This window comes from Channa argus, chromosome 21, assembly GCF_033026475.1.
Source record: "Channa argus isolate prfri chromosome 21, Channa argus male v1.0, whole genome shotgun sequence".
Classification (NCBI taxonomy): domain Eukaryota; kingdom Metazoa; phylum Chordata; class Actinopteri; order Anabantiformes; family Channidae; genus Channa; species Channa argus.
The window spans coordinates 7,797,924-7,811,951 of record NC_090217.1 but is presented as its reverse complement, the minus strand read 5'-3'; positions in this window follow the sequence as shown (position 1 = coordinate 7,811,951).

Genomic DNA, 14,028 nt, shown 5'->3' with positions numbered 1-14,028 from the left:
CAATACCAGAAATTGACATCAAGCCAAAATTAACAATGTCTAGGAAAAGAAACGTCCAGCCACGTCTCTCTGCAACATTGCATTTGGCTCAAGGATACATCCATTAACAGCGACCTGTAATGTGCCTCTGGTCATAAATTTACAGCAATTCCTGTTTTCCCTGTTGCATGTTGATCAAATGGTAAGCGACTTTCTCTTTAGCCGCAGTCTGCATTACACTTGAACCTGAAACCAGCTGCGCTGAAGTCCAGATTCTCGGAGCCGCTAATGCTCACTGCCCCCCAAAGACAAACTACAGGCTCATTTTACTCTTTATTATGGACGTTAAAGCGAAGCCTAGTTCTATATGGTATACTGCTCGCACATGAAGAAAAAAAATCCTTTTGGTGCTTGGGGACATTTCAAATGAGACCAATTACGATGTCTTTAGTATTTATTTTTATTAAAAATGTTCTTTATGGTTGGTGGAACTGCTGGTAAATGACTATACAGAGACCAATAATGTGAAATCACATAGTTTACAGACCTTGTGACAGAAAATGACTGTGACCAAATCAACGGAATAAATTTTGATTTACATTTAGGCAGGTTTGATGTGATGCTCTGAATGAGTGAAGAAACTGAAGACCAATTTAAAAATAAAAAACCTGATGTAAAGAAATCAAAGTAGATTTTTTTTTTTGCCCTCTTGGCTTTTGACTCATAAGCCTTGTCTGTTTAACCACAACATGTTTTCCACTATGTGTGATCTCTGTTTTTAATGCCTTCTCTTTCCTTGGGTGAATATTGTTTGAAAGATTTATGACCACACTAAAAACCGGGTTTCCGGTGACAGCACCCTGTCTTTCTTGGACGCCACTTTTCTTTTTCTTTTTTTTTTTCTTTTCTCAACGCTCTTCCTCTGCAAAAGTGTTATTCCTTGTCTGTCATGGATGAGCTGCGATGTCAACAGCACACGGTGGATTTCCTGCCGGGGGGGCTCTGGATTCCACGTCTGGCAACAAGATGACCCAGTTGGTTTACACTGGGAGTTCACTCCTGTTGTGATTTTGATTGTTATCCTAAGTCTGTGGGCTTGTGTCCCTCTGTCACTGATTGCTATCTGGCCTGGAGTCCCATAAGTAAACCGCCTTTGGAGTAAATATGAAAAGTTTATTATGTAAGTAATTACATTTGTGAGTATTAACAGTCTTCTCATTACAGCAGCAGATTTGTTTTTCCAAAATGGGCTTTCCAACGAGTATAGAGATGGTGTCGCATATCCTATGTGCACAGAGTGAGCTGAATAAAATGAGATCCCACAAACTTGAGCGGCAGCAGTCACACACTGCAGCTCACCTCTTCATTTATATGCGTGAACTGCTCTCAAAACCCTCTTCCCAGCTAATGCCTACGCTTGCATTCCTCATCGTGCGAGATGAAGGAGATATGGTTTCCGTATTCTCCCCTCCAATTCCGTGGAAGCAGTTCTGCAGTATAACTGGTTTTGGATTACTGAAGAGTACATTGTCCCCACACGAAACTTGTTTTTTGCCCACAGACAAACACAGCTGACCACTACTGAGAAAGTTTTGTTTGTGCACAGATGCAGGCTACAAAGGATCCAGTAGGCACATGCTTGTTGGGAAGAAAGAACAACTTTATGGCTTGTGGTTGAAACAAACTGCATTTTGAGCCTCAACTGACAACAAAGAGCAAGGGTAAGACCACCAAGGCATTGTTGAGGTTTTGCTTTGTTTCCACATCTCCTGTCCTTTAGCTCTTCTGTGTAATTTTAAAAGTTATTACTTTGACTCTGCGCTCAGGAGGGACATGTGTGACCACCCTGATCCCGAATGTATAGCGAAAGTTTCTATCCCTTCATTTAAATTTCAAACATCTCATAAAGGCATTTGTTTGGCACGGACTCAAAAGCCAATCACAAGTGCTGTAATAAATATCTTGTGATACTTACAAAGCACAGGGGGATCTCGTTTCAGAGAAGCTGACATTGATATGTTTAGCATATCTTGTTCTTCCCCACAGATTTTCTCTTTTCCCTTTGCCTCTGTTATTCACAAAGTCTGTGCCCTGAGGGTCAGCAGTCAACTGCATTGAACTCCTTACGTTCTTTTACTTTTTTTAGATATTAGATTGCGATGCAGGCGATTACAGTAAAACTATGGCATCGTTTCATCGTATAGACGTATGATAATGAGGTCCAGGTAGCCTGTAGTTTGAGGAAAACCTACTGGAACAAGGAAATATGATATATATTGATTACATTGTATTTGATGTAAAATTATAGATGGTAATATCTTTCCTAAGCTATTTATCATCTTCGGTACAAATTCAGTGACCTGTCTCTGGATTCTTTAATATTCAACTGTAAGATAATCGCCTCCATGGATGGATTACTGAATAGCCCTACTGGGCGCAGGACCAGGTCGGAGGTCAGGGGGCCCATGGGCCTGTGATTCTATGAAGTAACTGTTAATATTTCTTGTTTGAAAGTCATGAAAATCTGTTAAAAAGCATACAAATCCCCGAAGAGCGAAAATTACCAAAACTAAGCCCAAAATGATCCAAAACAGGTATAAGATGATGAAAAATGGCCCAAACTAGGCGCATTTACCTGTCTTTTCTCATAATCCATCTACGGCTCCTTGACTTTAGAGGTTCCATATGAGGAAGAGCTCACACGAGCAAATCTGAATGTAAGAGTGTTCGTGCAGGATTCAACAACCATGAAACCAGAATGCACCAGGGCACCGAAAACCTTGTATCACACTACCTCCCTGATCTCTTGACCAGAACGTAGTCTTTTGAGAGTCTTGCTGGTTTCAGTGGAACCGATGGGAATAACAGTTCCAAGTTTTGGGCAGCCTCTCCCCAAAGGGATCCACGGTGCTGCACTCAGCTGTACAGAAAGTGTCTGAAGCACGCTGACGTCCCAACTGTATTTTTTTCTATTGGAAAGCTGAAACTTAGTAGGTTTACACACATCATTACAGTTGTTTTTCCTGAATGTTAGTCCTGAAATGTGGTACATTTTGTCAAGTGTTAAAGTGTCTTCTGGAATCCAGGTGCAGCCCACAGTCCACAGTGGTCTGGGGTTCACTTCAAGAACACTCATGTAATTTGCTGGGGGCCACACAGCCTTCTGCTGAAAGGTGAATAATGTCATTCAGTCAATGTGTCCTGTTACATTTTAATGTGCGCAATAACGCTAGAATTATTGTAGCGTGGAATTGTGGTCTCACGTGAAATGAAATCAGTCTATATAAAATTTGAAGTGACGAAAATATGAAATCATAAATCATATGAGTAAGAGAAAAACGATGGAGGAGTAGTTTTATTTCCACGTCAGCAAAATTTAGTTTTATGATAGAAGATGAGATATAATTGTATAATGAACTTCAGGAAAATTGTCTATAAAACAAACCTGCAATTACTTCTTTTCAATGGCGCCTTCACCTTGTATCTCCAAAACAGCTTGAATCCCAAATATCGTCCACCTGCTCACTTTTTTTTTTCCCTACTTCAGATCCCTGTTGGGTGCTCGGCTACTTTGTGACTCATCTGCTGGTCATTTATGCACTCACTTTGTTCTAATTGCTACAGTCTGGTATCACTGGCTTTTTCAAGTTTCTTTCATGTTTTTTGGCTTCAGAGAAAGTGAGGCTAAAGAGGAGGCCCCGTCTGCATCAGGAAAACAAAACAATACCCGGGGCAGCTGTGGGCCCCTCTCCCTGATCGGGACGAACTGTGACCAGCAACAGAGGTTTAATGTGGTTTTTGAATCACCAGCATCAGCCGTAGTTTTGTATCAGCTGTCCTTGACTGGAAATGTGAGTGGTCCTTATCTCAGGGGAGAGGAGAGCAGAGCAGTGGAGAAAACAGAGCAGCGCTTAGACAAATTTGCAGACAGACTCAAGTCGAAAAAGAAATAAGCTGTCAAAACATTGTCTTTAAATGATGGCGCCCCAACAGGAAAAGGAAAAAATATTAAGCTACTTTTCAAAACTGATGGAGAAGATTCATCTGCAGAGGTTTCTGGACTTGGAGACTTATTTATTCAGCCACCGTCTCCTAGAGACAGTTTATAATAAAGACAAGAATAAAAAAGCTTGTCTAGCCCAGTGCAGACGTTTCTCTTATGAATCAACATTTAAACAATAGTACTCTTTGGTAATGGTGGTAGTATAACATAATATCTAGGTTGTAACAAGGTAAACAAGTAATGTCTTGGTATTAACAATGTAAGAGGGCTGTTGATACTGTAAGCTACTAAGATAATATTATGCTTATTACTAATATAGTAACCAGGTAACAGGTTGGTAAAAGCAATAGATTTATAAATGTAAACATTGCTGTTTGTTTTGTACTTAGTTAACGTTTGTAATGTCTGTATTAGTAAAGATGACTTCACCACACATCCATCTTTAGTGCTCAAGATACACATGAAATAAAGTAGAAAAAGGAAGTTTTGCCGTTTACAGCTCTGTCTCACAAAACAAAAACTACCAGGTGTGTTTCCAGGTAGTTACTGCAGCTCTTAGTGTGTAATTTATCGATTATTATCAATTTAGTTTTGGCCTCCTCTAACCTAGATATTGCCTATTCCAAGCAAGTTACCTAGTTATTATATTACGTCCTATTACTTTATTACTAAAATAACACATTCTTACATTATTATTACCAAGATACAATCCTATTACCCTGTTATTGCCCCTGATATTGCCTTGTTATTTCCCCACTATAACCCTCTTATTAATGACACGTAAAGTGCTCCCAACAAAAACTAAAAGGTTTGTGAGTTGTTAACTTCATTACAGCAATACAATAAAATAGCAATTCAAGCATAACATATAAAATAAAACGTTCAATTATGAAACTGAAACTTTACGTCTAAAACTACTAAAAACTAAAAGTACATGGACACGTTCCAAGATTTTCACACACAGAAAAAGCAGCACAGAGACAACAAATAAAATTCTCAGTGAAGGTTATGTGATAGAGGCATAGAAATCACAGACACAGTATCTCCAATCGTTAGTGAATAACACTACAACTACTGTTGTGCTGTTAAGATACGACTACGCAAAGTTAGATATTTTTTGTGTGTGTTTGTTGGTTTGTTGTGGGTATCTGAGCTGACTCTTAAAAGCAAAAAACTAAACTGCTGACATAGCAGTGATGCAGCATGAATCAGTCTGACTAAAAACTTGTAATAAATTGGATTGTCACAAATTTGTCAGCTTGTGACCCCTGCTATGATTGTTACCCTCTGTTGTTTATCGACACGCACACAGATATCTACTGAGCACTGGCTGATTGCCTCACTGATCAACAGACTGAGGAGTTTAAGCTCTTAGCCGGTCAGTGACTAACGCTGCCAGACAAACAGTTACGAGACCCTTGCTCTGCAGACACATATCAGATAAATCAGATAGTAGTCAATTATATAGCACAGACGTGAAGCCGGCAGACGCCTTTCATTCGGGCAGGGAGTGAGTTATTTCCTCTGCTGCTGCGAGCCCCAGGTGTCTGATCAGGACACAGAGTCAACATGACAATAACACTGTGTGTGATTAAGCCTCATGGTCTGGCACACACAAGAAGCTGACTCTCTTAAAGATCTTCTGACACGCCAAGCCTTGTCTACTGTGGGTAAACCTACATCTGCATCACACAACTAAACAGCTCAATATGCACATGTTCAAATTCCAACAAGCCCACACACATATATGCATACATAGAAAAAGACAACCACACAACACGGACACAAGCTGCAAAATGCACACATTTATAAATAAACACTCCAGATACTCCGTACACTACTCTTCTGAGCAAAGGTCACTCAAATGACGCAAGCACACACACCTCTCCCACTACAACTATGAAAAGAGTTGCCGTGTGTGTGGCACTGAACTAAATAGATGCTGCGTAAGTGCAAATGTGTGTGAGCATAATTAGTGCAGAGGATGTGGGTGAGGGTTCGTTCAACATTTTGCCATGTACATGTGAGCTTACACTGAAATTATTTAAGCATTTTACGTCACTTCCGTCCCAAAAGTAAACACACGGTGCAACAATTATACAAGACTCCTAATACTCATATCGGTCTTACGTAACACAACATATTCACTGGGTCTCTTTTAACACCACACTGACTTTGGTTAAGCAACATTTTATACTGATTTGTGCGGCCTGACCTGTTTAAACTGATCGGCTCTAAATCACCTGTTACAGGCCAAAAGTTGTGATTCTCCATTTAGCCCATGTGAGAAATCAGAACGTGATACCAAGCAAGTCTGAGCATACTCCAAATGTCTAATTGTCAGCTACACCTTGTATTTCTGAGAGTTAGATGAGATGAATGATATCACTGTCAGTCTGTAAATGCGAACGGGCAGCCGTTAACTCGGCTTAGAATAAAGTCTGAAATGAGAGGAAACAGCCACTGCAGCTTGATTCTCACCACAAACTTTTCTGCCAACACATTTTAAGCTCACTAATTAGCATGTTAAGTCTCATTTGTTTAGTCAAAATAAAATAGTCTAAATGTGGTAAATTTGAGTTTAATGGGGTGAGGTGCAGCACTGCTGCTCAGCCCAGCTCAGGGGCACTTTTTAGGTAGATTTTAAAAAGCTTCTTTTTAAAAACCTTCCCATTTTTATGCTAAGCCAGACTTACAATTTGGAGGCGTAAGTTTATATTCAGTGAAGAGATTGTGTAGGTTTAGAGATATTAGCTGATGTTTGGTCCCTGCACAAGCAACTAACCAGCTAATTGCTATGAAAAAATTATAGTCTTATGGTCTTATTCTTGTTTCCCTGACTTTGTGACTTTAAAAAAAGATGTACACTTTTAGGCACCCAATTGAAATTTGGAGAGAGGGCGGCTCCTTCCCTCTGCCTCCAGTCTTCATGTGATTCCAGCTGCAATGAAGTGTCTTTCCTAAAATGTTCAACAAACACCCGAAAGAGAGAACAATGTGTAAAGGGTGCATGTTAGTAGTGCTATGCGGTGTGTGTGTGTGTGTGTTTGCTTACATCTGTCCCACTTGGTAAGTGTGTGTCACACGCGTGTGTCTGGGGTGTGTGTTAAAGGGGGGTCAAACCTCGGTCCGGATAATTTGCCACAGATGAAACCCAACTCCATTCCAGGGGACCAACACAAGCGAACGTTTCAAAGCTGCAGGAAATCTATTAGCACCTGGTTGGACTCCCCACACTCCCCAGCTCTGTCCTCCCCCACCCCCGCTCCCTTCCATCCTTCCAACCATCCATCCCTCCCCCTACAATGTCACCTCTCCCTGCCCCACCCCAGTCAATGAAGCCACACAAGACTACCACACTCCTGCGGTGCCACTAAAGCCAAACAATTAATGTGTGTGTGTGTGTGTGTGTGTGTGTGTGTGTGTGTGTGGAGTGTGGCGAGGTGTACATTTACGCCTGTATATGTGGAGTGTGTGCAGAGAGTGCATGTAATGTATGTGGACCTGTCCTTACACACATGGAGCCAGTTAGCAGTGAATGAGGTGCCAGACAAGCATGCAGCAGCTGCCACACTAGAAACAATAGCTCACGATCCAGACGCAGTAGGCTGCAGTCACTGCTGAGCGCTGACTCTAGGCCAGACTGCAACTACTGAGATTGTTAGTGTCCAGGTTATGTGAACTGCGGCTAGTTTGCTGCTTTCTTGAATTTATATAAATGGCAGTTATTGGCTGTGGTCAGCACGTCTACGCTTCTTCCCTTTCGTGACCTGGTCTACACTGTGTTTGCACAATAACTGGATTTTAACAAAAAGCACCTGAGACGCATTTATGACTGTCTAAGCCGGTTAAAGGCCAATCTTAGCCATCTTCACCATGCCAAACCAGCTTTAACCCAACATTTTTCACTGTTTTTGTTCGCAGGCTTCCCATGAAAAATGTCCCATGTCGAGTTTTCTATCCGCAATTTAATGGTGTTTAAAGGTGCATCATTAGGATAAGGTAAGAATCATATCACTACAAAGTTCACAAATAAAAACATTTCATTTATATAATTTAATTGTATTTTAATATATGCTGTTCACCTCCCATCTTTCAAGTTTATATATATATAATAAAACATTCGTAGTACAACGCATAATGTGAGGATAATTTGATGGTACCATATGTTGCAGCTCCTATGATTATCCATCCATTTCTAGGCACAGCAGGCCATCAAACTTTTAGCATTCTCCACATGTTAAGACGCTGTGCATTGGTTTCCAGGGGCAATACCCAGCGTTTAAAGAGTGATTCTGTTCTGTTCTTTATTTGGGCATTTACACTCCGTTTACAGCGCAACATGTTTTAATTGCATTTAAATGTATAATACTGTACTATGAAGTGCAAAAGCGTTGTTTCTTTATTATCTTGTGCTCCCATGGATTCATAACTGATTATGCTGAGTGCTGCATAGTTTACACAGCTTCAGCAACAGCAGCAGTATGGATGTACTGTATGTACATGATACATGTTCATACAGGCAGCAAGAGCGTTTTAAAACACTCTTTCACAAGGGTTTATTTTAAAACAGATCAGCTGGATAAATTACAAAGCCCAGCAGAGCTGTGGCTCAGTGGTTAGTCAATTCCAGCTCCTCCCGTTCACACGTTGAATTTGACATTAGTTTTGGAGCTACAGTTACTGAAGAGTGTGGAGATTAGCAGACGGTCGTGTGAAAGGACAATCGGAAAAGATGCCCACTTTTCTCAGATGTCCTCTTCGTGCTTGTCAGCCCACTGTGAATGAAGTAAAAAAATCTGTGTGCCAACTTTGCAAATGGGGTACAATTGCCACTTGCATGATTTCAACAGTGTGCTGAATCCTGATGGCCTGAAAGCCATTTGTTTCACTCTATAAAATTATATCTTTATTGAAATCACAGATATAAGCCAGAGGTCACATGGCTACCAATCTCTTGTCCAAATCAGAAACAAATAACAGACTCTGGGAGGGTGACTTTTTTCGAAAATTCTTTCCTACAATGGCTCTCTGAGGAAGCACGATCATGTTGACGTTTTGTTGCCTTAAGGTACAGCATGTTAAGTTGGCTCAAAGTTCCTACATGCTTATTTAATCTGCATTATTTGCTCCAGTTGCAAGTGATCTGGGTACATGGAGCGTTTCCAACTGATGATACAACTTTGGATTAGCATTGAGTCCCTTTGTTCAATTCTTCTTTCAAAACATTTGTTATTAAGGAACAGTTTATGGTATTTTATCACGCATTGTGTGGCTCCAGTCTCATTTAACCATTTCAAAACCACCTGAGTAAGGAAAATCCTGACAGCGAACGCTGAGCCCTCAAAACTGATCACCCACCACAATATAAAAACCAGACAAACCCAAATAGCCAAAATCCTGCATTAGAACATTGGTTTATTTAAGCTTAGAAAGTCTTTAACCGTTAGTAATTCGACATCTTCCTTTACCTGCTGTGAAAAATCTGATTATTTAAGTCAACTGTGTGTGGAGTGTTTGGGCGGCCATGAGCACACCCGCCTGCTCCCTAGCAAGCTCGTGTGCAGGATCCAACCTAATTGGATTTATGTGCGGGAATGTTTTCCAAAGCCACACTTGTGAAATACCTCCACATCTGCTGGCCATTAGCAGTGGACATAACACACAACAGAGAGGGGAAAGCCCCCAACGCCTTGATTCATTGGACTGCAGTTCGGCTTTTATTGCAGCGGAGGATAAAGGCTTGCTGCTGCGTTTCAGCACAGCAAGTGTTGCCTTATCTCTCTCCATCGTTTTCCCCTTTGCTCTCTGTTTCATTAAGTTTACGCTTCCATCGTTCAAACCTTCAATCCACCCTTTGTCTCTTTGTGAACATCTTTAGTTTGTCAGTGTTGCTGTAGCAGGGGTCTTTTCAGACACATCTTCGTTGCAGGTTCATACTATTTCTGTAAGTCTTTCTGTCAGCTTTTCTTTCCTCTTTTGTCCGAGTTCATCCAACAGGTTTGGTCATTCCCCCTGCTGCTCACCATACTCTTTGGACTCCAGCGCAGAGTCCTACGACATTCATCCATCTATGTCAGTGTGACTTCCACCACTTAAACCTTTTTCCTTGTCACTCTCCAAGTCAGGAACGTCCTCCTCTCCGTCCATCGGTAGTCACAAGGAGAGAAACTAGCAAGGCGGTCTGACAACCTCCTGACCCCTCATCTGTCATCTGAAAGGAGAAAAGCACCCTCCTAATTGGAGGGGGGTGTAGAGGGGTTAGGGGGCTGGTATGGATGTTGTTATTCTAGTGTTGGTGGGGTCAGAGGTGAAAAGGGGGCGATCACACCGGTGATTAGGCTCCTTCTTGTGTAGGAATGGAGGGAAATGCAGATAGGGAGATTATTTGCTAGGCAGCTGGTGTATAAAGCGATTAGTGGGAAAGGGATAAAATCCTTCAGTGCTGCTGCTGAGAATGTCCCACCTGGACCCAAACAAGGGGAGCCCAGCTAAAATGACCGCAATATCTAAAAAAATGCATTAAAATAGAGTAAGAGTTGCTTAAGATGAGAAGGCAGTGCATGTAAATGTGCATCTGTGCATGCCCTGGACTTTTATTCCATACTTTTATGTTTTATTTACTTTTATTATAAATGTAGGGACACATTGCAGTTACATGCATTTGGTAATGTCTGCTCCTAATTATTCATTTAAGTCATTAAAGCTGTCAGCTGGATAAGCACATTAGCTGTGTGCAAAAACGGGTGGATCTCAGAAATCGCACATGTTGGCACAGTGCAGCAAGGAGCGAGTCAGAAAAAAAAGAGTCAATTGATGTTGCATTTTGCAAGTGCTGACAGGCTGTGGCCTTGGGAGTTGATAATTTCAGAAACCTGTCTTCCTCCCAGCTCTCCCTGATGATGAACGCTGCCCATCTCTCTGGGTCCCCCTCCTCCTTTACACTTCCCCTGTCCACACCTCTTTACATGGCTCAGCAGGCCATCAAATAGGTGTGTGTTTATGTCGACATAAATAGTGAGAAAAATGGAAAAAAAAAAAAAGGGAAATTTGCTTAAAATATGCTGATAACAATTTTTCAACCGTAATGTTTTGTGTGTTGAAAAAATATGCCAAAACTCCTCTTCTAGATTGGTGCTTGTGTAATAGGCCCCATTTGAACTATTTATTTTTTTATCTTTACCTATTTCCTCTTCCAGTAATACAAGCGTTTGTGTGCTACTGTGCGGCAACAGGAAAAAAACAGCCAAGGAGGACAAGTCAGCCAGAGCTTTGCTCATACCAATGGCGGAGCTTTCCAAGCCGCTTGCCAAACGCCATCAGTGCGTGGACTTCAAAGACTGGACACCAGATCAGCTTGAATCCACCTGGTCTGTATTAGCTCAAAGAGCCAACACCACTGGTACACTGATTTTACTATCCCTGGGTCAGACTGAGACCGAAGTGCATTGGTGCTCACTGCTGTCGCAAAAGTTCAAAGCCCTTAAGTCAGTGTGGTAAAGCCACTGACATAGTGGTGTAATTATTTTTTAATCCATATGCTTTAAGAAAGTAGAGGAATGAAAGCCCTCCTGAAGCCACCTCTGTATAGATATTATCATCAAAGGTATGTCACTGGATACCTGTCATGACAGAAGGCTGCAGGAATTTATTAAGGGCAGTCACAAATTAGCTGGAAATCATCTGGGAACGACTTTGCTATCTGATTAGATCATGCTCTTCAAGAGCCGTGCTCTATTGTTACTGGCAGTTGTGAAATTTATGTCAGCTACACTGATTAGATCTTAAGCTAGTATTTAAATAAAGTTGCTCATCAGTCATACATCACAGTGCTACCAAACTTCCCGTGCTCTAATTACCATTGCTGCAGAATGACTAACATTTCAAAATCCGTAATGACAGGCCCCGGACTTGGAGTGAAAGAAATAAATGGTGGAAGTTAATACTCCCATTGCTATGGCCTGTTATGAAAGAGCACTCCCACTTCCAACATCTTCTCCCCTGATGCATAATCAGCTGTCAGACCTAACTTATTTACCCGGAGCTTCTGAAGCACATGGGACAGGGCTAGCTGCGGTTCAAAAGGTACCACTCTACAAAAAAAAAGACACATTTTGTGAGCGTCTGGATTTCTTCTTTGCCCTGACACTGATTGACGTTGCGGGTGTGATGTGTGTAGACTGCAGTGCAGCTATGTGCCTGCTGCCAGGGCCAAGAGCCTCAACACACCTCTACACCTGCTGGTATTTTCCTCCGCACACACACAGACCAAAGGGAGGAAAAAGGGACCGAAGAAAAAAAAAATCGAATGACCTGCACGCGTCCTAATGAGGGAGGACCGGGCGTCTGGCATTTACCTCCAGCCATTTCTTCCCCCCGCTGCTCTCTCTGGAGGGCTTTAAGTCAGCCGCCCGTTAACGGCTGAAGTGTGGATTTCCTGTCAAATAAGGGTTAGGGCCCGACAAAAGGTCTGTACGCTGGCACCTAAATTGTATAACTTCCAGCTGCCCAACCTAACAGACACACACACACAGCATGTGATATAATGTCCCTGTAGGGATTTAAACCCAGTCTAAGGTGCTTCGTGTTGTCTTTATAGCGACTTTATTGTGTGATTACGGATACTTTTTACCTAATAATATTCATGTGTGCTGTAATCTGCGCTTATCAATGGTATCTATAAAGAGGCTGTGCCAGGTCAATCTCAGATGCAGTACTGGAATATGCTATGAATAGGCATTTGGCCCTGTTGTGCCCTCATACCAGTTGCTCTCATGGGGACAGTTTGCACAAATATTCCCTTAGTCCCTGACAGACATTTTTCATCTTTGTCATGATTTGACTTTCATGAGAACAGTTGATCCTGCTGGTCTTCATTTGCTAAGAGCAGAAGGAAAAAAAGCCGTCTCTGTGTGGCAGAGCAGTGCATCACTAAATTGGGTTTGTGCAGGTCAGTGTCCTGATTTGTCACATATTATAATGCAGACGGAGACATTTCCTGTCCTGAATTTTATCCTGACGTTTATAAACTGTAAAGTTGTGACTGAATGAAGCCCTGGGCCTCTTTAGCTCAGTGGGTTCAGCTGGCCAAAGTCTAACTTCATCTGGTTTTAGTGCGGTTTCAGTGTCACGCTTAAGGACACCTCACTGATGAAGTTTGTATTTGTTTTGTATAAATTTTATGTCTGTGCACTTGGGCCAGTCAGTTCTGCATTAGGCATTTTGCAACTGGCTAATCCACTGAGGACGCAAGGACTTTTTTTTGCGCCAAGTGCTCTTTGGCACACCATGTAAAGAATCCCATCTGCCTTTTCAGTTGAGCCAAAGTAAAGCGAGACACAGAGGACCTTGTCAAAAAGATCCTGTTTGATGATTATCAGCCCAGTGTAGGGTCCATCACATACTTTCATGGCCACCACCACTTGCCATCAGTGAATTCTTTGTGCTGTAAAAAGATTGTATTATTGTCTGAAGGGGTTACAGCTGATCTATAAAATATTATTGAAATTCCACTCAACTTAAAATGTGTTTTTAACTATACTGCGTCTGGTCCGAACAAAGTACAGTGTGTGCCAAGTTTGACACTACAAGGAAGGTTTCTCTGGTATCACCATGAAGCTTCGGAGATGTGCTTCCGACAGTTAATCCCAGTCTAGTAATTAATTAACAGTGGGATATGTAGCTTTGTAACTTTAAGTACACATCATTACATGAGAGTGGGTGTGATGTAGTAGTGGAAATCTTGTTTTTGTTTTGTTCAGTTTTTACCATTTTCTACAAAAGCCATAAAGACCCAGTTTATTATTCAAAGCAGGGTCATTTCTAATATCTTAATGCGTGATGGAGAGGTCCTTTAAATCGTTTATTAACTATTTATAAAGCTATTATTGGAGTTAATAAATGCTTCATATCCGTTCAAGTCAAACTACAAAGAGGGCAGCAAAGAGCAATGTTACTTTCAAAATAAAAGCAAATAAATTTGTACAAATTGTTGGGGTTTGCACCACAACTGTTCTCCATCATTCTGTTATTATTTCTATTAGCAT